The sequence below is a fragment of the Pinus tabuliformis genome, chromosome 6, assembly GCF_031772625.1.
Source record: "Pinus tabuliformis cultivar Carrire ecotype Pingquan chromosome 6, CPIR1, whole genome shotgun sequence".
In the NCBI taxonomy this organism is placed as follows: domain Eukaryota; kingdom Viridiplantae; phylum Streptophyta; class Pinopsida; order Pinales; family Pinaceae; genus Pinus; species Pinus tabuliformis.
The window spans coordinates 72623876-72648479 of NC_142292.1; the positions used below are offsets into that span (position 1 = coordinate 72623876).

General features: G+C 39.7%; 1 protein-coding gene across 3 annotated transcripts in view; it reads left to right on the forward strand.

The window, feature by feature from the left end:
- The window catches only part of TAF15 (TBP-associated factor 15), a 106531-nt gene that overhangs the window by 51618 nt on the left and 30309 nt on the right, over positions 1-24604 (forward strand). The window lies entirely within an intron of this gene.

A 24604-nucleotide genomic window follows, 5' to 3' on the forward strand; every position in this document is an offset into this window, starting at 1 on the left:
GCCAAAAAAAAAAATGAAAATATTAATCCATCAACAATTTGCCAATCAAATTCCTTCCCAGCAAAGAAACATGCAGAACTCCCAAACCGGGAAAAAAGTTGTTATTACTTGATTATTAGGTGATTTCATGCAATGCTATATGTTAAGTCACCGGTTCAATTCCCTGCCCATGATGTAACCTCACCACTATTGAACTTATATATATATACATATAATGACATAAATTACATCTAATTATAATAGAGATAAGAAAAAAGAAAATATATATTAATAATAATTAAAAAAAATTAAAACAATAGAGTTTAAAATGTTATTTTAAAGAGACTTTGTTTTATAAATTTCTAAGTTAATATATATTTTATATAAAAATAAATATGAAAATAAAATTAAAAAATGTTTTTTAAATAATATTTATATTTCATAATTTCAACATTTTTTTCTTCTTTTGTATTCCATCTTTTGTCCATTCAGCCACGAGCGATAATGATGGTTTTGCTATTGGCCAGCGATCTTCCTAAATGCTTTTATATCCATCTTCCATTTGTGAATATGAGGAGAATGAACAACTTTCCAACCACACAGATTAGGATTGGCCAGGCGCCTCATCTTCATTTGGATAGAAGGGGTTTCCATAAACGGGTAGTTTCTCTTAGTTCCGGACCCATATCCAGATCTAGATCCAATGACATACCCTTCCCTTCGCACAGTTCCATCAATTGCAACAACACCCAAGCTAGCAACGTCGAATACACCTATGTTTGCACTTATTCATTGCAGTGAAGCTTTCGAAACGTAAAAAGTTTGTTGCAGTGAATCTCCCGAAAAGCTCCAATGTACCCGTTGAAGCTCCCGACAATTTTGGAGCATTTCCTACCAGGTCTCACGGTCCCATGAGCGTGGGAGCGGGGGTATGTGCTCTCCAATGCCTGGGAGCGATACCTGTGTAACTATGGTCACATCTCATCCAATGTAATACATTAAAGTTGTTGCTCAAAGAATGTTCACCTCTTTCACTGTCTATTGTATCTGTAGTTCCAAAATTTGAGGTATAGTTATCTAAGTATGTGGATGTCATACTATTATTGTGGTATGTGTGGTGGATATTTCATATTTGATCAAATGTACTGATTGTGAGTTGTGGAGGAAGACTATGCTTGTGTCTAAATTGTACCAGGTGTAGAGTACAATCAAGTAACCCTCTATAGGCCCCTGCAAAGCATTGGATTTTGTATAGAGTCAAAATGTTTTCTTTCTATAGTTGATTATTTATTAGGAATCTGTCTTACTTCTAATATTGCAAGCTTTTGCATGTATGCCACTATAGTCAAATATTTTATTTTTAATGTGAGTTTTCCAGAATTACCCTCATTAATGATTTACACTGCAGTTGGAAAAAAATGATAAAGAGTCCCTGGATGCGGGTGTTTAGGTATGCAGGTACTATGCAGCAACCTTGGGTTGGCAAGTGGCAAGGCCACTTGGCCACCCACGCTTCCACTCAGAAGCATATACAGAAAGCCACCACCGATATTAATGGCACATTAATGAACTGCACGGGTCGAGGCTTCATCAATTTGGTTTTTAAGATGGCCTCTTTAAACTGTCTTCCCCCAGCTCCGCTTTCTTTGAACTGCAATTGTCCCCCTGCTGTTGCTGAGCCGAGCTCGCACATGACAACGGGGAGACGCTGCGAAGATCTGTGCTGCATTGAGATGGTGGATGGTGCACATTTCTCGTAGAGTTTTCTATGTTGCCTACGGACTGTTTCTTCGGTCTTGAATCTCTGCTTTGAACTGCTGATTACAGGTCCTTCTGATCCCATTGACCACTCATTCTTTGGCACTGCTGCTCCTCGTTCTCATCCGCTCAATTTTGCCCAGGTGAGCATGCCTTGTTTGCGTCATCGAATGCACTGCAGGAGGGGCAGTAGCAAAGGAAGATCGCCCCCCTCTGACTCATCCTCCCCTTCGACGACTCATTTCGCTGAACGCTACCCAACCACTCGCAACGGTCCGGGGCAAGCTCAGACTGCAGGTCCTCGGCCTGTTGACGCTGCTCCCCAGCCTCCTGCTGCCTCTGTATCATCTTGGCAGCCTAGTCATTCTGCACAATTTCAATTTCGCTGCACGATGGAACGTCCCTGCATAATAGCGACTATCTTGGTGGCATTTAGAGAGGAGCCACAAAACTCTGAAGACCCAGTGTAAGGACTATGAATAATTTTTTCAACTATTCCCTATGAACGAAGTATGACTTAACAGAATATTATAGCCTACAGCCGTTGCAGAGATAGTAAATGATTCTAGAATTACCCATCAAGAACCTGTGATAATAATTCCTGAATTTTATAAATTTAATTGACAGAACCAATGAAAGTACTTATCTGTAATCCTACGGTCGATGAGGCCTCAAACTATTCCTGCTTCGGTTACCAAAAGACCGAAACCACCTAACCAAACTCAGTAAATTTCTCAGTTGAAGCAGACTGTTCCCCCGTGCCCAGAAACCTCAGAACAAGTAAGGCCCAACTCTCCCTGATGATAAACAAACTCTGTGTATAAGTTTTTCTCCCGTTTTTCCTCCCCTTGCCTCCAACCGTCCCTTCCTTCTTATATGTTTCCATTTACCGACATCCTCCATCACCGTGTCAAAATTAGGATACGTGTTGATTTTTATAAAGAAAATCTGATTTGATTTTATTTGAAGATCTTAATTTCAAATAAAATTAAGATCTTCAAATAAAATCAAATCAGATTTTCTTTATAAAAATCAACACGTATCCTAATTTTGACACGGTGATGGAGGATGTCGGTAAATGGAAACATATAAGAAGGAAGGGACGGTTGGAGGCAAGGGGAGGAAAAACGGGAGAAAAACTTATACACAGTTTGTTTATCATCAGGGAGAGTTGGGCCTTACTTGTTCTGAGGTTCTGGGCATGGGGGAACAGTCTGCTTCAACTGAGAAGTTTACTGGACTGAGTAGCGAGGTTCTGCTCAATTTGGCTGGGTGGTTTCGGTCTTTTGGTAACCGAAGCAGGAATAGTTTGAGGCCTCATCGACTGTAGGATTACAGGTAAGTACTTTCATTGGTTCTGCCAATTAAATTTATAAAATTCAGGAATTATTATCACAGGTTCTTGATGGGTAATTCTAGAATCATTTACTATCTCTGCAACCACTATAGGCTGTAATATTTTGTTAAGTCATACTCTGTTCATAGGGAATAGTTGATAAAATTATTCATAGTCCTTACACCCAGCCCACAATACTCAGGTGTGGAACACCACCAACAAGAGAAAAGCCCCTGGAAGCAGCTCAGGGACGCACAGAAGCAGCGAAGCAGCTCAGGGACGCACAGAAGCAGCGAAGCAGCTCAGGGACGCACAGAAGCAGCTTAGGGACGCACCGATCCAGGCCGCTTCAAGAACATGGAAGAAACTCCGAGAGACAAACAGGATGCAGAAGATGACATGGAGGCGTACAGGGGTCTGGTAGTGGAAGAACCTCCTCCTAACGACACCTAGCTGGTCAATGTTTTTCAGGTTCTGGGTTCTCGGCTCCCAATACTATGGGTCTATTTTGGTGTTTTTTTATGCAATGTTGTTAATTTTGATGACTGTTCAAAAAACTGTTCCACTCTGGCACTACAGGCTGTTACCCCTGCATGGGTAGCAAACTCTTATAGTTTTGGACTGGTTTCCCCGGCGCGGGCAGTCTTTTTCCAATATTTTGTTGTTAAACATGGCATAATTTGAGGCTTGCTCTGCAGAGGCCGGTGCCTCCTTGTACTACTTTTGTTACATTAATAGAATTAGTCTAATTTAGAAAAAAAACAAACGATAAAGAGTTCATATTCTCTATTATCTCCTTGGAGGATGCATTCGTGACAATGTCTTAAACTAGATAAGGTTTATTATTATGTTCAACAAATTGTTGATGTTTGTAGCTTGGATAGGTACTTTTGCACATGCCTAAGTGTTTAGGTGTGCAAAAGTTTCTTAATACACCCTTAACCTTAGCAATAACTTGAGTGATTAAAGTAATTTCTTTTACAAGACTAAAGTGAGTTAATTTAACGAAATGCAAAGGTTTTTGCATTAGTAAATTATATGAATTTCAATGATCGATCTCAAGTGAGTTGAGATCTAATCTCAATTGCCAATCACTTTGGAGATTAGGGTTGTGGATTTGGTCATAACTCAAGCTTATAAAAGAAAGATTAGGTCAAGGGAGAAGACACACAAGACACAGTACATCTTGAGCACATGACGCATTGAGAGTGAGATCTCAGTGGTTGGGTGGAGAAGGACTTCATTCAAGTGTGCTGGGAAAAATCGAAGGACATCTAAGGATTTATTAGTTGGATTAGTTCTAGGTTCATTGTTGTATATGTAATTTCTTCAGTAGGCCGTTTTCCTAGTAAGGGAGCCTGAGTAGGTTTTGAAGTTATTTTCAATGAAGAATTTTTGATTGGGCACAATATTTGTGTTATTATGTGATTGAGATTGGTTATTTAATTTGCTTTCTCTAGATCTTTAAGTTAGAACTCTAGTCGTGCTTTTATTCAATAGATTTGATCTGCTAGGAAATAATAAACCAAGTGCTAGGGTTAGGAACTTTAAAGTTTAACACAACTGATCGCAAAAGTAGGTCAATGGGCTTCAAAGAGTACTTCAATGTAATACAAAGTGGGAGTGCAAAAGAATCTCATGAAGCTATGCTAACAACAAAAGAAAAAGATCTAGGAATGTAATTTACAAACCATTTTAGGCATCTCATAGAGAGAATAAGGCCAAAAAATATGTGAATACAAAAGTGGAAACCTATCATAATATGTCAAGGGATGCTCAATTTGATATTGGAACTAGAAGTCTAGGTTGAAAGGGGGGGGAGAGAGGAAGAATATGTCTCCTCATCTAACTCCTCAGTCACCAGGAAGGAATCGATGCATTGTATGAGAAGGTCGTCTGATAAGTACCCAAGGCTGAGAGGGTCCAACTTCACTATCTTAGGAGGAGCCCTAGAGCAAGGGATCCCATCACTCCTAACGCTTAAGGTTTGTTGGGGGCGAGGGAGGTGGTTTGGGCGGGAAAAACCTTTAAATGGGCGACTGGGTCTTCAATGGATATTCTGAAGTAGTACTATGTGTTGACGGAGTTTATCTTTGGTCTTGCCCCCCAAAATTGCTTGTTTGCCAGTTTAGGTGAGGCCTACCTTGAAATCCAAGACTAGAGCTCCTTAAAAATCTTGTGGAAATCCGTTGACCCATTTGGTGGTGGCGTTTTGGGGGGGGGTGTGGATGTCAAGAATAAATCTAAGGTGCCCTTATTTGATATCTAACAAATCCTGTACCTTTGTCTTTTGTTGCCTCCTTTAGTGCGATCAAAATGGAAGAAAGAGATGATCCTCTTGAAAGCCTTTGGTTGAGGATTTCTACATATGGGTTGCCTTAACCTCCCTTAGAAAAAGAGCGAACAATCTTTGCTTTGGATAATGAAAAAAATGTAGAGAGGGAATTGTTACTGTAAAATCTAGCAAGGCTAGTGCAAAGCCTTACTAGGCAATCTAGGTCTTTTGTCACAAAGAGATTAGCCACCACTGCCACCTCAGTGGCCTCTCTCTTGTCTTGTGGTTGGTTGTTATCTCCAGAAGGGAGGCTTCTCTAGCAAGACTTAGAGGTTAGATGACTAATGTTTCAAGCCATATTGCTCTCTAAGGATCTTGCAGGTAAATCACCTGTAAATGTCTTCACTGAAGGAGGGTTCAATGTAGTTGAAAGTCTAATGGTTATGGGTGAAGGTACTGGCAAAGCAAATTTAGAAAAATTATTATAAGCTATGGGTTTTGTGATATGCAGATTTAGAGCATGCAAAAGCATATATCAATAAAGACATAGCCTATAAATAATGAGATCAATAGAGGATTGAAGGCTATTAAAGAGTTAAACAAGGGATACGTCAACTTTAGGTTTTTAATGGTAAAAAATGCATAAAGCCTTGGAAGTTAAGATCAAAGTTACAGTTTTTCATGTACACTTTCCACCAACCCTAATAAACTTAAGAAAAATTGTTATAAGCTATGGGTTTTGTGATATGCAGATTTTGAGCATGCAAAAGCATATAACAACAAAGAACTAACCTATAAAAGATGAGATAAACAAAGGATTGGAGGCTATTAGAGAGGTAAACAAGGGATAGGTCAACTTTAGGGTTTTAACGGTTAAAAATGCATAGAATAACATAAACCCTAGATGTTAGCCCTAAGTTTAGGGTGAAAACATGCAATAAATGCTAGTTTTTTCTTTTCAAATATTAAATGCAATTTAGAACTAAAGGACAATAACATATAGGAACAAAATTGTTGTTAATTGGAAATTTAAAGCAAACCCTAATCCTAGTTATTGAGAAATAAATAAAACAGAGGAATTTTTAAAGGTGATCCTATTATCTCTTGGATTCTCCCTAGAGAAAAAGTCCTAACCTCACTGAGGGGAGAAGCTAAGGAAACTATTAGGCAAGCTACCCACTATCATCTCGACAACCTTGCCCCTCACTTCTAGGTCTAGGGATTTAGTATGAGTGAGTGTATGACTTGGATTAGATATTATCTTATTTTGAATGGATTTGGTTCATTATTGATTCTTTGTTGATCATTAGTGAAATTTAGTGTGTCTATAGCAATTCAACCATTTGATTAAAGTTTGTACTTGCCACAATAAAGATCCATCCATGAAATGTTGATTCAATCCCATAGTAAAAGTGCAAATGCTGATCAAATGACATAAAGTATGGATTTATTGGCTAGAAATGGCTCATAGTGCTCTTGGGAAAAATGTCAAAGGAAGATTTATTAGCAGTGTAATAGATCTAAAGGAATCTTGGATCTTGTACATTTTGATGTTTGTGGACCTATGTCTGACAAATCCTTGGGTGGTCATTTGTACTATGTCACTTTCATTAATGGTCACTGTTGTAAAACATGGATTTATTTCTTGAATCCAAGGATGAAGTGTTTGAAAAGTTTCGGGAATTCAAGGCATATGTTGAAAATGCTATAAGAAGAAAGATCAAGACATTAAGATCTGACAATGGAGGAGAATAAATAACTGAGGAGCCCATTGCCTTTTGTAAGGATTATGGAATTAAGAGGGAGCTGATAATTCCCTACTATCCTCAACAAAATGGAATTGCCAAAAGAAAGAATAGAACTATTATGGAAGTTTCCAAAGCCATGCTTCATGATCAAGAGCTGCCTATGTTTCTATGGGGAGAAGCTTCAAAGACAACTGTTTATGTTCAAAATAGATGTCCACACCGAATCTTGGAATATAAGATTCCTGAAGAAGTCTTCGTAGGTGAATTTTTGGTTGTCTTGTTTATGTTTATGTGCCCAAGGAGAAAAGAACGAAGTTGGAACCTTCCGGGAAGAAGGGAACTTTTGTTAGCTATAGTGGAAATTCAAGGGCTTTCAGAGTCTATGTACCAGGACACGATTAATTTCCGAGTCTATGTATTTCAAAGTTGTTGAAGGTGAGCCCTTGATTTTGATGTTGTATGTAGATGATTTATTTCTAACAGGGGCAACGAATCTCATTGTCATGTGTAAGAGGGAGCTGATTTCCAGGATCTTGGTCTTATGCATTACTACTTGGGACTGGAAATATTGCAAAAGCCTAGTGAAATCTTTGTAGGGCAAGGAAAGCACACCATTAAGATCCTTCAGAAATTTGGCATGATGGATTGTAAGTCCATGGATATTCCCATTGTGGAAAATTTGAAGAAGTTGCAAGATTGTGATTTTGATTTGGTTGATCCCTCTACGTATCAAAAATTGATTGGCTCATTGAACTATCTGGTTAACACCAGACTTGATATCTGCTATGTTGTGAACACATTGAGCCAATTCTTGGTTGAGCCCCATCATGTGCATTGGGTTGTAGTGAAACATATATTGAGATATCTACGTGGCACCATTGGTTATGGTTTGAGATGTCTCTAATGGAGAATGGCAGCGACATGGTTTTACAAACACTGATTGGGCTAGATGCACTGAAGATAGAAAGAGCACTTTTGGTTTCTATTTTAGCTTGGGCTTTGCTATGATATCATGGTCAAGTAAGAAGCAAACTTCTATTGCTCTTAGTACGGTTGACGCTGAGTATATAGCCGCTTGGCAGTTTGGCTTCGAATGTTGTTTGCTGGTTTGTTTGATCAGGTGTTGGAATCGACCATTGTATATTGTGATAATCAAAGTTGTGTAAAGCTTTTTGAGAATCCATTTTTTCATGACAGGTCGAAGCACATTGAAATCAAGTATCATTACATCTAGGGTATTGTCCAAAGAGGGGCTGGCAGGCTCGAATGCATTCTTATTGATGAACATGTTGCTGATGTTTTGACGAAGCCATTGTCCTGGATGAAGTTTGCTTATTTCAAAGAAAAGCTTGGAGTGGCTGAGAATCCCTCTCTTGGAGAGAGGGAGCATTGATTGTATAACATCATGAGATTGACAATCTTCCTTGGGCTTAGTTGAGAGACCATGGTTTATGGTCGGGAAGATTGTCCTAGTTACTCCCTTGGGTCATTGAGATTGACTGAGAAACCAATATGGTTGGGGAGTTTGGTTTTGAGGCTTGGAGTGATCCCTTAAGTCATTGTGTTTGACTAAGAGACTAGTGGGTTTGGTTGGGGAGATCGATTTTGACTTCTCTTCCTTGAGTCATTATGTTTGACTGAGAGACTAAGTGGACTTGGTCGGGAAGATTGATTTTGAGTACTCTTGGGTCATTGTGGTTAACTGAGAAACCATTTCATATGGTTGGCGAATTTGGCCTCATATTGATTGGTCCCATGGTCAGTTGGGTTTTGACTTTGATGCCATTGTTTTTGACTTGTGGGATGAGTTTGATGCTATGTGTCTTTCCTTTTGATGAGAGTTGCATATTTGATTTTATGATCTCTCTCTTAGGTCATCATTGAGAGACCAATGGATGGGTTGGGGAGATTGATCTTGAGAGAGAATGAAAAGTACCTCCCTAGCTAAGAGGGAGTGTTGGAAATTGGTAGCTTTGGTCGGTATTTTCATCGTCAAAATCGAAGGATAAATTATGTATTTTCCAGCTGTCCAAGTCAGCCTCAAATGGACAAGTTGGCACCATCACTTGAAGGGGTTTGACCCTAAGGTCAAAACCCACCTCTTGACACATATATTGACATTCATTGGATCACATTTGGCATCACATCTCACTCATCCATTCGACCAATCACAAGGAGTTTTGTTGACACGTGCGAAGGAGAAAGAAGACTAAAATTTCCAGCGAAGTTTGACCTCTCTTATCTTTGATTTAACTAGTGTTTTCTTGGATCTTCTTACTGCTGTTTGACCGAGTTTTTGATTGGACTTGGAGGCTGAATATTCTCTGATTCGTTGACTGTTCATTGATTAATGATTTCTTCTTCTTCAATCAAAGCATTAAAAAATGCAATGTTTACATCCATTTGGTAGAAAGGCCAACCAAAAATTGATGTTTCCTCTAATAAACGTATACCTTTCAATTGGAACAAAAGTCTCCTCGTAGTCAACTCTCCCTTTTTGAGAATATCCTCTGGCTAGAATTTGGCTTTGTACTTCTCTATGCTCCCATTTATTGCATGCTTTATTATGTACAACCATCCAGAGTCTTTCATAGATTTCCCTAGTGGTCTCAGCTCAAGCTTACATTGATCATTCTTCAGGATGGAATCTTACTCTTCAACCACCCGTTCATGCTATACTTTTTTGTGTTAGCTTCCTTGAAGTTGTAAGGCTCTACATCAAATGACAGAAAACATCAATGCAACATGAGAAGGATATCTTCTAGGTGGATGACTCACTTGAAATGTAGACCTAGGTGATGCCACTTCCTTTGCTTCCTTCAGTTTTTGGGTAAGCCATCTCGACATCCTTGAACTCGAGGGTAATAAGTGTTGATTTCTGGTAGCATCGGATGTGCTCCAAGTCTCAAATTTTGGAGGGAGGTTTGGGCACATGTATTCCAAAGAACCGAAAAAGCGTTTTGGGAAATTGCACTTGAAGACAGTTTTATTAAAATAATTAATTATTTTTAATGGGTTCCTAAGTCTACACTTAGGAAATTAAAATAATTAATGGGTATTAATCTAACTGTGGGTGTAACTGCTAGAAGAAGACTAGGATCAAGCAGAAATGATCTTAGCCATTGATTAACTTCTAATCTGGGCCATTGATTATCAACGAGAAGATTATTTAAGGAGGCTTAAGGGTCATTTGGAAAACATAGAGGGTTGATCAGTCAGATCGAATTGCTGAGCGAGAGAGCAGTGCAGTGATTTCGTGGTGATCACGCAGAGACGAGCATAGATAGTTTTCGCCGGAGAATCTTCTCTGGAGCCAAGAATATGCAATAGAGAGGCAGAGAAAGACGCAAAGGAGGCAACATAGTGCCCAGTGAGGGTGACACAGAGCAAGGAAGGGCTCACGCAGAGCATCGCGGTGCCTTCCAAGCAAAAGTCTGAGATTTTGCTGGGGGTTTGATGTTTTGAGCTGGGAGGGCTGAAGTCGAAGCTCCCGAGAGCAAATCGATCCATCAGAGAGGTGACGCAGTGCCTCAAAAGTAGTGACGCAGGCCCACAGTGACTGCATAGGGGCAGCACAGAAGTAGTTGGGGACTCGTTGGTTCAGTGGCCAGATCAGCCGGGACTTGCAATGTAGAGTGCAATAATCTCACTAATTTCTTTTGCCGAGTGATATTCTTTGTATTGGACTGCCAACAAGGCATCTAGAGTTTGTATTCAGAAATAACTTCTGCTTAATAATAAAAACCCTAAGATCTGCTACACCGATTTTCCCACATTGGGTTTTTTCTGGGACATTTGTCCAAAAATAACTGTCACTTGTGTTGTATCTTTTCCTGTTCAGTTTCTTGTTTCGGCATATTACTTTTAAATAGTGAATGTTGTAGTTGTATTTACTTCGATATTTACTGTAAAACACAATAAATAACTTGTGTGGATTAACAAGTAGGAGAAGTAACATCAGTTTGCTGCAGTAGCGATTTCGGGTTTAGGAATTTTCACATGGTAACAGAGCTGCAGGTGAAACAAGAAGAGCAGTGCCAGAGAACCCAACACTGAGCATAGAAGGAGGTCAAATAGCTACAAGAGGCAACAGTTCGAATCCCTACAGGGATTGCGCAGTCCAGGCCAGGAAGGCTGAATTTTCGAGGAAAGTCTCTCTCTGAGTGAGTCCACAGAGAGGAGAGACTTCCAGACGAAATCTTGCCAATCCAGAGGGAGCAACGCAGAGCCTGAGCATGAGGAAAGAGTTGGTGGGACGCAGTTTTTAGCAGGAAGATTGCTGGGTTGAAAGACGTCAGAAGAGAGAAGAAGCACAGTGAGGGAATTTTTCCTCAGTAGACTTCCCGTTAAGAAGTCTGTTTTCTTATTGGCTGAGCATCGATAGTAAGAGATAGAGAGGAGCAGTTCGACATTTTCGTGGCAAAGATGGCAGCCAGTGGGTTGAGAGATCAGGACAGATTGGATGGGGCATCTAACTATGTGATCTAGAAGGCAAGGATGCCGTGCCTTCTAGATGAGCATTTTCTCAAGGCTATGTCGACAATGTGGTAGCTGAGCCCACGGATATAGATCCGCTCAAGAAGTACAATGGAGAAATGGCAAAGGCCAAGAGGATGATCCTTGATGGAGTAAAAGATCACATGGTATGTCACATCACTAGCTGAGGGACTGCTAATGAGATGTGGGATGCCTTGGCAATGCTTAGTCAAGGATCTTTCGAGCAATGAAAAATGTACTTAGAGCAAAAATTGAGATTTGCATAGATGAAGAAGGGGGAGCGCATTGATCCGTTCCTCACAAAGCTTCAGGAGACCCGAGATGAGTTGGCAACTGTGGGGTCTACACCTCAAGGTTTCGAGATGGTGAGGCTGGCCCTAAACTCGTTCCTAGAAGAGTGGCAAGTCTTTGTCTAGAGCATCCTGGGCAGGGCAACTTTGCTAGATTGGGATAGTATGTGGGCAACTCTCAAGCAGGAAGAGCTGAGGAGAGATCTAGTCAAGTGTAAGCTTGACGGAAGCAACAACAGTGGGTCGAAGCCTAATGAGGAGGAAGAGAATGCAGCCCTTGCATCCCGTAGGAAGTTACAGGGTAAGTTCCTTAGGTAGAATACCAAGGGACACCGCTCACAAACAGATCACAGATTAATACACCAATATTCTTGATGTGGTTAAAACCTTCAAAGAGGGAAACAGTCCACGGCCTGAGCCAACGTGGCCACTTCAGGCAATTTATTAATGTAAAAGAAAGAAAATTTACTTAAGCTTCTCTCATGAATGGTCACCTTACAAATGACCCTCCATGTTCTTTAGAGATCATGGACCAATCAGGTGTTAAGCCATAGATCAAGTTTCGGTAATACCGAGGAGAGAATGAACCGTCAGATCACTTCATGTCTAGAACATATCGCGACCGTCGGATTGTAAGTTACAAAAGTACATAGTAAAGAAACACATTTTACCTAACTCTACACTAGATCAAGTTATACTTAACTATCTCCTATGTGTCGGAATATCTTAACATCCCCCCTTAAGAACAACTTGGGATAGGATTGACGGATGTACAAATATGACACAATAGGAGAAGGAAGGAGGCATTAGAGCCTATCCCTCCTTAGTGATAGCTTCATGAACTCCAACCATAAATCAAAGTTTAGTAAACTTCGCCTTTGTGAGAGCCTTTGTAAAGATGTCTGCAACTTGATCATTGGTTGAGCAATATTGCACTTCAAGAACTTGGTCATGAATGAGCTTTTTGATGAAGTGCATGTGTAGTTCAATGTGTTTGCTGCGCTGATGTTGGACTGGATCTTTGCATAGTTGAATGGCACTTTGATTATCACACCAAAGTATAGTTGGATGCTGCTGCTGAAAGCCAAACTCTGACAGGATCTGATGAAGCCACAGGGCTTCCTTACTAGCTTCTACGACGCCACGATACTCTGCTTCCGCTGAAGAAAGAGAAATGGCACTTTTTTTTTGCAAGCCCATGTAATAGGTCCAAAACCAAGAGTGAACACAACCTACAATAGACTTTTGATCATCAGGGTCACCAACCGAATCAAAATCAGTGAAACCAACCAATAGAGGAGATGATTCTGCACTGTAATGAATCCCAAACTGAATTGTACCTCGAACATAACGAAGTATTCTTTTAGCTGCTTTCCAATGACTTTCATGTGGGTTTTGCATAAACTAAGGATCAAGGCCAACAATAAAGGAAAGGTCAGGATAGGTATGGGTTAGATACAAAAGTTTTCCTACAAGTTGACGGTGTTAGTGTCAGTCTTGTTAGCCTGTCAACTGGATCAAATGTGGTTTTACTATGCTTGTCAAGACTATCAAAATCAATTTTTTTTGTCATTAGATTTACACAACAAAATTTGGTCACTGTTTGGTGAGTCTAGAGATGAAGTCAATCTTTTGGAAATTTACTCAAGCTGGTCACCTATCACACTTTTATGGAGGTGTCATAATAAAACCTGTTAGTCATCATCACCATTCCATTTAGTCTCAGGGCATTCATTAGGTCGCTAGGGTTCCAAGGTCCATCATTTTCATGAATAAAACCAGTAGTGAATAGAGCATGACAAAGAACTCATGGGAATTGATTTGTGAATTTTCACACATTCATCATGCTCTCATGTTCAAAAAGTTCCAGAAGAAGGAGTTCCAACACTCAGGAAAGTAAAAGGCAACTCAGGTTTTCAGTGGTAAAGGTAACTCTGTTTTCATAAGTGAAAAATCAGTTTTTAGAGGATGGTGGGTCCCATTTCTTTTTAAAAAAGAGAAGTAACTTTCCCTATATAAACTCAAAAGCCCCCAAACTTGTTCATTTACCTCCTATTCACTCTTGAGTATCGAGCTATCCCATCTAAGAGAGCAAAAAAGTCGGTTTCCTAGGCAAAATTGACAAAAATTTTCAGGTGCTGCGCTTAGAAACACTGCGCTGCGCTCAGAGCAGAGGCACTGTGCTGTGCTTAGGTGCTGCGTCTAGGAACAAAGCGCTGCGCTCAGGATAGAGTGCCCAGAAATCGCTCAAAACTCTCCCAAATCTCATTTTTTGACTTGCAAGCTTAATTTTATTGACTTCTAAGCCAAGAGACAAGTAAGTACACCATCATTATCCCTCATTTGCTTTTCCAAATTCATCTCATGTCAATGATTCTTCAAATTAGGGTTTGTAGTGAAATTTTGCATGGGAAATGATAGGGTGAAAATGGCCATTTTTATTTTTGGTTTCTAAAACATGTAAAATGATGTCCTACACCTGCATACATGTTTAATAAACCATTTTAACCATTTAACCCACCTCAAAACAAAGTTTTACCACTCAAAAAGCAAAACCCTAGCTCATTCCTAGAGGTTTTTGGGCATGTTTCATTATAAACCCTGTTTTACCTTCTTGCAAATAGATCACTCTTCCACTGTTTCTTCACTCATTTTCATTAGCTTCCAAAGTCCATATCCACCTTTTTCAAACCTCCTCCATCATTTTGTCAAAATCCACCTTCATATCACTTCATTTCCATTCACACCTCACACTTTATTTTTCGCTGCCTGCTGCTAGGATTTTGTGTCATCATGGAGGCAGAATCTTCACCAGAGAGAAAAAGACATCATAAAGGAGGGAAGATCCTCAGATATGAGCCATCAGACTGCAATGCAATCAACTCCTATCCTTTCATCAAACAGTGCTTCGAGGATGTACATTGCTTGGAGTTTTGCAAAAGAGTGAGCGAATATTGGTTCAAAGGAATGAGCCTAGATCTTGAACACTACAAGCCTTTCTTGAAAACGCCATACCAAGAAATACATACTCACCTTATGCCTTTCAGATATTTATTGGAAAAATATGCCCGTTTGATGAAGAGTGTCATGAGGTTCTTTACATGTGAAGGGAGATTCTCTAGGTTGTATGCTTATCATATTCGCCTCCTGATGCATTTCACCTCTCAAAAGCCACTCAACATGTGTAACTACCTATCCAGGAGCATTTCCAAAATGTCGGAAAAAATACAATTGAAGGACAAAGAGCACTCCCCAAGCTTGTTTCATCACAGTCTAATCAAAACTATTGTCCTTCACCAACTTACAGAGAAAGGTATGGCTTGGGAAGCCTTTTTGGAAACAACCTTGAAATGGCATGAAGCCAATGTAGCAGCTCAGTCTCCTAGTGTGCCAAAACAACAAACAGAGGTGGGGTCCTCTAGCAAATCAGTGGAGAAAACTCAGCTACCCAAGCCTGAGGTGACTAAAGTGTATAAGAGAGGACAAAGGCTTGTGTTTTCTTCTCATGGAGAGAAAGGGGCCAAGCCTTCTTCATCGACAAAGCAGGGACCGACAACAAAAGAGAAAGACACAGTTGAGCATGAGTTTGAGCTGGTTGATTCAGAGGCTGAGGATCAGATTTCAAGCATGCGATAGATAATCAGAGAGGACTATCAAATCAAGGAGCTAACAATAAATATGGAAAGGGCAAGGTACATCATTTCATTCCTAGAACAGGAAAATAGTCAGCTGAAAGCGAAACAATTAATCATGGAGAAAGAGCAAACCAAACTATTGTAGCAGGTTGGCAAGGGCAAAGCAGTCACTGAATCAAGCGAGCTTGAAGGATCAAAAAGGAAGGGAAAGAGGAAAAGGCCAAGAACAAGGGGTCTAAAGAAGGCATTGCAAGAAGAGCGAGAACACATTCTGTTGAACGAAGACCTTGACCTAGAGGATAGGATTGCCCTTGAGGTCCATCAAAACAAGGAGTATTGGCTCAACAGGGTGAATGAACACTTGGAGAAGCTCCTTGAGAAGGCAAACAGAGATAATCAGTTGCTCAGATATATGGCGCACCACTACCAGGCTCAAAACATGATTGCCAATGTCAACGTAAAGCAGCTTGAAAACAAGCTCAAGGAAGCCAAAAAGGACCAAAAGGATGAGGGAAAATTGGAGATGCTTGCTAAAGCATCTATGAAGCTTTAACAAACATATCTTTACACTTTCCATCCAATTTTGAGCAAATTCTGAGCACTTTAAGTTTTTTGAGAATTTTTGGGCCAAATTCAGAAAATTAGTTGCTCCAAGCACTGCGCTTTTTCCTCAGGTCTCCATTTGAGGAAATGTCTACATTTTTGGAAATCTCTTGCCATCCTCTAAAAACCCATTTGCTCAGATTTTGCAGAGGTGGCTTAGTTTTGGAGAAAAGTGCAAAAAAGTGGCAAAAAACTAGCATTCTGGAACCTTTTTTGGCAGGCGCTGCGCTCCTGGAGTGACCTTGGGAATGGATTTTTGAAAGCATTCCCATGGTCCAAATTCAGAAATTCAAACTGTTTCTGGAAACTAGACTTGAAGGGCTAGTTGACGGTTCTCTTAATTTTGCATTTTGACCCCTGGAAGGCACCTGGTCCAAAATTAGAAATTCAAACTGTTTTAGAAACTAGACTTGAAGGGCTAGTTGATCGTTCTCTCAGTTTTGCATTTTGACCCCTGGAAGGCACCTGAAAATCAACTCAAAGTCGGCGCTGTGCTTTTGCACTTTTCTGTGTTTTAATTTGTAAATTTCACTGTGTAAAATTTCTAGTTTCTAGTTTGACTTAGTCAAAGTCAAGATTCTCTATGTAATGGCACTAGTTTCGAGGCTAGGTGATGTAGACATGAATAAATGTACATCATAGGTTGTTTTTGATGTTTATTAGGCCTCATAAAAGAAGCAAACTCCTAAACAAACTCTCCATGAAGTGTTTGAGTTTCACCTTCTCACTCTCACCTGTTGGTTGAGAGAATCTTGGAGTCAGTTCCTCCACCAAGGAGTTTGACTCTTGAAGGTGGGCAAGTGGTATAGGAAAGTCAATATGTATCATTTCTCTTTAGGAGAAGAGGGTTGAACTTTTTGTGAAGGAAGCTTGCATGTAATCATCTTTTCAGCTAATACATAGACAAGTTGCAGCTATTTTCAAGGAACTCTAGCCCAGTGAGTTCATGGTGCTTGCACTTCATTCTATTTATTTTCTAATGGTCTAAACATTTTTATCTAAATTATATCTCTTCTTTCTATGGATTCCTTTCAGTGAAATATGCAGAATTCTTGTTTTTCAAGCTCTGTTATCTGGTTTTCATAGTTATGTTCATGTCTTCCTAAGCTACTGAAATCATGTTTACTTATGCTCATTAGTTTCTTCTACACTTTCTCCTCTATGCCACACTGACAATATTCAAAATACACCATGGCTTCTGATATCTAGCTCCTTCTCATATTTGCTCCCGCACTCCCATAGCCTAGACCTACTTGTGGCTCCAAACCCTAGGTTCAGCGAACCCTAAAACCCAAATTTTCACAAACAAACAAACAAATACACATATCTGGCCTAAAATTCATTTGCTTAAAGTCATATCACTGATAAGAGACTTAGAGAGATCCCTCTCATGCTCAGTAGGGCAAGTTACTGAGCTGAAGTGGTTTGAGGTTACCCTTCTCGATTTCCTTTTTGGCCTAGGAGATTGTAAGGACTAACAGATGGTATAAGGTAGCATCAACTTCAGGGGAGGTATAAGTGACTAAAAGTTTGGCTCTAGATTGAAAGGGAGAAGGGGCTTGCTTTCAGTGTTCCATGTGAAAGTGGCATAGAAGATCACAGGGATACTTGCACTGGAAAAGGGAAATACCTTCCTTGGATTGCAAGACTTGAAGACCAGGAAAATAATGCAAGTGTCCTAAGTCTGTGATTTCAAACTGCTTTTCAAGGTTGGACTTCACATGGTTTATAAGGTTGGGATCACTACCAGTAAGGATAAGATCATCAACATAAAGAACAAGAATGATAAGAGACTTACCCACTTTCTTGGTGTAGACAAAATTGTCAAAATGACACCTAGAAAAGCCAGTATCTAAAAGAAAGCTATCCATTTTGGCATACCAAGCCTGAGGGGTTTGCTTGAGACCATAAAGAGATTTCTTAAGCCGACATACAAGGCTGGAGTCTGTTTGTATAAATCTAGGAGGTTGTTCCATATAGATTTCTTCATGCAAGTCCCCATGCAAGAAGGTAGATTTAACATCCATTTGATGGACTTCCCATTTGAAAGAGGCAACAAGGGAAAAAACAAGGCGGATAGAGTTCGTTTTGGCAATAAGGGAGAAGGTTTCAGTATAGTCAATGCCTTCAACTTGTGCAAAAACCTTAGCAACAAGACGAGCTTTATGTTTTCAACTTTTCCATCTGGTCCAAACTTGGTTCTGTAAACCCATTTGCATTTAACAAGTTTTCATCCCTTTGGAAGAGGAACAAGATCCCATGTATCATTTGCCAAGAATGAACGATATTCTTCATTCATAGGTGCTCCCCAATTTGGATGGCCTGAAGCTTCTGTAAAGGTGTCAGGATCATAATTCGCTGAAGCTTGAGCCAATAAAGAAGAGGCTCTATCGAACTGAGAATGTGTACATTGCTTTTCTGTAGGATCACCTGCAAGAGCACCCGCTGCATCCCGAGTAGCACAAACCCATTTTGGAAGTTGAAGAGTTGAAGGAGGATCCCGAGAAGGTAGGGGAGGATTGTCATCCTCGCTTTCATCATCTGAAGAAGAAATATTTTCAGAAGTAGAAGGGATAGAGAGTGGTGGCACATCCGCCGAACTAGGCTCGTAGGCCGATATATTTTCAGCAAACTTTACATCTCTTCTAATGATATCATTTTTGGATTTAGGTGGAAGAAGTCTATATCTTTGACATCTTCAAAATATCCAACAAAAATACATTTTTCACTCGTAGGTTCTAAGGCTTTATGTATTTCATCTGGAATATGGGTCCATGCTTCACTTCCAAAAACACGAGAGTGACTTACGTTTGGTTTAATTGAGCTCCATGCTTCTGTTGGAGTGATATTCTTTAAAACCTTAGCAGGAGTGCGATTTACTATGTAATTTGCATAGTTAATTGCTTCTGCCCAAAAATTAAGACTAAGTCCTTTAGGTTGAAGCATACAATTAGCCTTTCTTTCAGGTGTGGTTCTTCCTTTCAACTACACCATTTTGTTGTGGAGTATATGGAACAGTGTGTTGCATTTGAATTCCATGCTCAGTGCAAAAGTTGATGAATTTGTTGTTAACATATTCTTCGCCATTATCAGATCTTAGCTTAAGAATTTGATATCTAGATTGTTTCTCAACAAAGGCCTTAAAGGCCAAGAACATGTTAAAGACTTCACTCTTGAGTTTTAAGAAGTATACCCAAGTGCGTTTGGAGAAATCATCAATGAAAGTTAAGAAATACTTGTAGCCAGAGAATGAAACAACTGGAACTGGACCACATAAATCACTATGCACAAGCTATAAAGGGGCTGAGACGTGCCAAGAGGCACATTTTTCAAAACTATCCCGATGATGTTTTCTAAGTATATGTCCGGAACAAACACCATCTCTGCAAGATACCATAGGAAGACCAGTCACCATATCTTCTTTACATAGATTTTGAAGGGAGAGATAGTTTAAGCGACCAAATCATTCATGCCAAAGTTTGCTCACTTCATCATTATGAACAACAAATACTGAGGGAAGAGTTGATGACCCAAAGTTGTGAAACTTATACATCCTTGTAGAATCATCAACAATTCCAGTAGCTAAAATTTGTATAGGATCTCTTGGGTCCTTAATTACAACATCACGAGGTGAAAATTCAACAATTTTACCTTCACCTGAATGAGTTATCTGATATACAGATAGAAGGTTGCAGGATAAGGTAGGAACACATAATACATCATTAAATTGACCATTGTCTAAATGAATAGTTCCAGTCCCTACAACACTAAGAGATCTATCATCACCAACATATATATTTTTGGTGCTACAATCATTTAAAGGAGAAAACATGGCTTTGTTTTTGGCCATGTGATAAGAAGCTCAAAAATCAATGAGCCACTGATGAGAATGAAAAGAAGAAGATACATTTAGTGCATAACCAGACCAAGATGCTTGACAACCACATGCAAAAAGTGCTATTCTTGAAGATGAAGTTGAAGTTGAAGAGTGCTCCAAATGGATGTTATGCTTCTTCATTGCTGCTTCCAAGGCTTCCTTCTTCTTAAAGCATTTGGATTTGAAGTGGCCATCTCGATTACAAAAGTTGCAATGTCTATCAGTCTTTTTCCTTTTGTTTTTATTTACCTTATCATTTTGTTGAATTGATTTTTCATTTTGTTGAGACTGAAAGTGCTCAGGACCCTTGTTTGGTTTATGACCATTCTTTTTAGGATACTGCTTCTTAGGATTCTTTGAATTTGGTTGTTGCTGGGTTGCTAAGGTTTTCTTAGAAGAGTTTCTAGTGTTAAGAAGACCAAGATGTAAGAGTTTTTCTTGTTCTCTATTTAAAGAATCACAAAAGGCATCAAAAGAGGGGGACTTGTAGGCTTGTCCTTGAGAAATAAAGGCTTCTCTAGTAGAATGGAAGGTGGAAACAAACACAGAGTAGGTTGGTCCTAACTTAGTATAAATGGAATAAATAAGGCTACCATCTTTTTTTTTTAACCTTAACACATTCCAAGAAAATGTAAAGGTCTTGAACTTGGACAAAAAATCTTCAATGGAAGAAAAATTATTGTGGTCCAACGTAAGCAATTCATTTTCGAGTTGATGGGTTCTAATTTCATTTTTAATTCCAAAAACTTTATTGAGCTGTTTCATTGCTTCATCAGGGGTATCAAGTTCTGCGATATGGAATCTAAGGTCTGGAGAAATAGACATCCCTATCAACCCACGTTTTGGATCTTGCTTATTTTCCCATTTGATTGCATTATCTTCATTATAGGTTTAGATTCTTGGCCCGAGGCTATTCTATAAAGACCTTTACTTCTAAGTAAATCCTCCATGTAGAACACCCATTGGAAGTAGTTGGTGCTGTCAAGAATAACTTGGCATGGACTTTCCATTTTAACATAAATTGATGTTGTAGATGCTGAAACTAAGTGTTCCAATGGAAAGATCTCGAAAAATTAGGCCAATTAAAAAAAATGGCTCTGAAAACAGTTTCTGGATGAAGAAATTATGGCTTTTAGAAGAAAAGTTGTTGAAGATGCCAATGAAGTACGTGAATGTGCAGAAGTGAATGATAATGTTATATTTAAAAAAAAAATCCCCCCTTTCTAAACTTAATCTAATGAGCTCACTTTTAACAAAAAAATCATGTGACCCACTTTTATAAATAAGTGAAAGTCACTTTTACAATGGTACTTTATGAGCTATCCACTAAATTGTAACTTAAATTAAAGATAAATAGACTTTAGAATTATAAGTGACTCACTTTTTATAATGGGTGAGAACACTTTTACATAAAGTAACTTTAAAACATAAGTTACATGGGCTTTTTGAAAAAGTAACTCAACAAAAAGAAAGACTTGAACGCAAGACCTCTATTCTCATAAAGTAACTTTGGACCAAGTGAGCTAGTTTAAAAGGTTAGTAATTTTTGGAAAAGTGGAAGGGTTTTTTTTAGTCACTGAAGCTTTGGAGTGCGTGCTTACTAGAGAAAGCCCTTTTTGCCTACAAAACACACACAACCCAAAACGAACATGCAAAAAAACCGAACCTTACAACTTGAAATTAGATTTCCCCGGAAACTAAATATTTTCGTCAATGTTTTTGATTTTCCGAGATCACAATAAAGCTCGGCGGAAAAGAGCATACGCATGAGAAAAATCCTTCCTTTTTATTTTTGATTTACCCAGAGCTTAAGAGTCGCAGGGCAAAGAGCATACGTAGAAATGAAAGGTATAGATCCAGTAATAAAAAACAAAGAGATAAATAAGTCAAAATAAACAGAGAGATAAATAACTAAAACTGCAAATAAAGACTGTATACCTCCAGATCTGAAAAATGACGTAGCTAGGGCTACCGGAAACCTTTCCGCGTGAAATGAAAGGGGTTCTTCACTAGAACAAATACTCCTAACACAATAGAGCAGTCCTCTCGGCCCATAAGCGGTCAGAAATAATAAATCTAGGAAACAACAGTTAGATGCAGTTTTATCGACTTTGGATTTGAATCACCAACGGTTGCGACCTTCAAATAGCTGTGATACCATATAGGAATTTACAAGGTAAGTTCCTTAGATATAACACCAAGGGACACCACTCACAAACAGATCACAGATCAGTACACCAGTATTCTTGACGTGGTTAAAACCCTCAAAGAGAGAAACAGTGCACGACTTGAGCCAACGCGGCCACTTCAGGCAATTTATTAATGTAAAAGAAAGAAAATTTACATAAGCTTCTTTCATGAACGGTCACCTTACAAATGACTCTCCATGCTCTTTAAATAGAGATCATGGACCAATTGGTTGTTAAGCCACAAATCAAGTGTCGGTAATACCGAGGAGAGAATGAACTGTCGGATCACTTCATGTTTAGAACATATTGTGACCGTTGAATTGTAAGTTACAAAAATATATAGTAAAGAAACACACTTTACCTAACTCTACACTAGACCAACTTATACCTAACTATTTCCTATGTGTCGGAATATCCTAACACATCCAAGGGGCAACAGGAGCAGCGGAGGCGGAAAGAGGACGTCTCGAAGATCAAACGCTTCAAGTATGGTGAATTGGGCCACTACGCAACATAATGTCCTCTCAGGAAGGAAAAAGATGAGAAGCACGATCCGGAGGCTGCACCCGCGAAGATTGAGGAGGAGGATTTTTCCATGACATCCGAGATACCTCCAGAAGGGAGGTGGGCTGATTTAGAGCTATAGTTCAAAAGAGCTACAGATGGGTAGGATGGCAGAAAGCAGAGGTCAGCAACAACGCAGAGGATTCAAAGGGTCAGTGCAGAGACTAGCAACAGTCAGACTCCAATAGCGAGATGCATCATACTGAACACCAATTCAGTAATTTGGGATGCTTTTCCGTTGCTGATGCAGTAGCAGCAACAGTTGGAGAAGGTTGCAATGCAGATGCAGTGTTGGCAGTGGCAGTGGCACTAGCAACACAAATGCAAAATTAAGAGGGAGCTGCAGTACAGATGCAGTTTTGACAGTAGCAAGGTTAGCAATAGCACAGATGCAACATTTGCGCAGTAGATGGTGGATAGGATGTCAAACATCAACAACGCAGAAGGAGACGTTACAGAACAGAGTAATGCGTCAGCAGGGTGCATTGCTAGAGCACATTCCTCGCTAAGAGTGAGTGTTGATTTCTAGTAGCATCGGATGTGCTCTAAGTTTCAAATTTTGCAGGGAGGCTTGGGCACATGTATTCCAAAGAACCCAGAAAGCGTTTTGGGAAATTCCACCCAAAGACAATTTTATTAAAATAATTAATTATTTTTAATGGGTTCCTAAGTCTAAACTTGGGAAATTAAAATAATTAATGGGTGTTAATCTGATTGTGGATGTAACTTCTAGAAGAAGACGAGGATCAAGTAGAAATGATCTTATCTATTGATTCGCTTCTAATCTGGGTTGATGAATGTCAACGAGAAGATTATCTAAGGAGGTTTGAGGGTCATTTGGAAAACGCATAGAGAGTTGATCGAATTGCTGAGCTAGAGAGCAGTGTAGTGATTTCGTGGTGATCATGCAGAGAAGAGGGGCAAAGATAGTTTTGGCTGGAGAATCTTCTCCGAAGCCAAGAATACGCAATAGAGAGGCAAAGAAAGACGTAGAGGAGGCAACACAGTGCTGGTGAGGGTGACGCAGAGCCAGGAAGGGCTCACATAGAGCAGCGTAGTGCCTTCCAAGCAAAAGTCCGAGATTTTGTTGGGGGTTTGACGTTTTGAGTCGGGAGGGCTGAAGTTGAAGCTCCTAAGAGAAAATCGATCGAGTAGAGAGGTGACGCGGTGCCTCAAAGGCAGTGACGCAGGCCAACGCAATGACTGCGTAGGGACAACGTAGAAGTAGCCAGGGAATTATTGGTTCAGCTGCGGATCAACCGGGACTTGCAGTGTAGAGAGGTAATCTCACTAATTTCTTCTGCCGATTGATATTCTCTGTACTAGATTGCCAGCAAGGCATCCACAGTTTGTATTCAGAAATAACTTCTGCTTAATAATAAAAACCCTCAGATCTGCTGCGCTGGTTTTCTCGCATTGGGTTTTTCCGAGGACATTTGTCCAAAAATAACTGTCACTTGTGTTGTATCTTTTCCTCTTCAGTTTCTTGTTTCGGCATATTACTTTTAAATAGTGAATGTTGTAGTTGTATTTACTTCGATATTTACTGTAGAACACAATAAATAACTTGTGTGGATTAACAAGTAGGAGAAGTAACATCAGTTTGCTGCATTTGGGATTTTGGGTTTAGGGAAGGGCTCACATAGAGCAGCGTAGTGCCTTCCAAGCAAAAGTCCGAGATTTTGTTGGGGGTTTGGCGTTCTGAGTGGGGAGGGCTGACGCTGAAGCTCCTGAGAGCAAATCGATCGAGTAGAGGGGTGACGCAGGCCCACAAAGTGACTATGTAGGGACAACGCAGAAGTAGCCGGGGAATTGTTGGTTCAACTGCAGATTAGCCGGGACTTGTAGTGTAG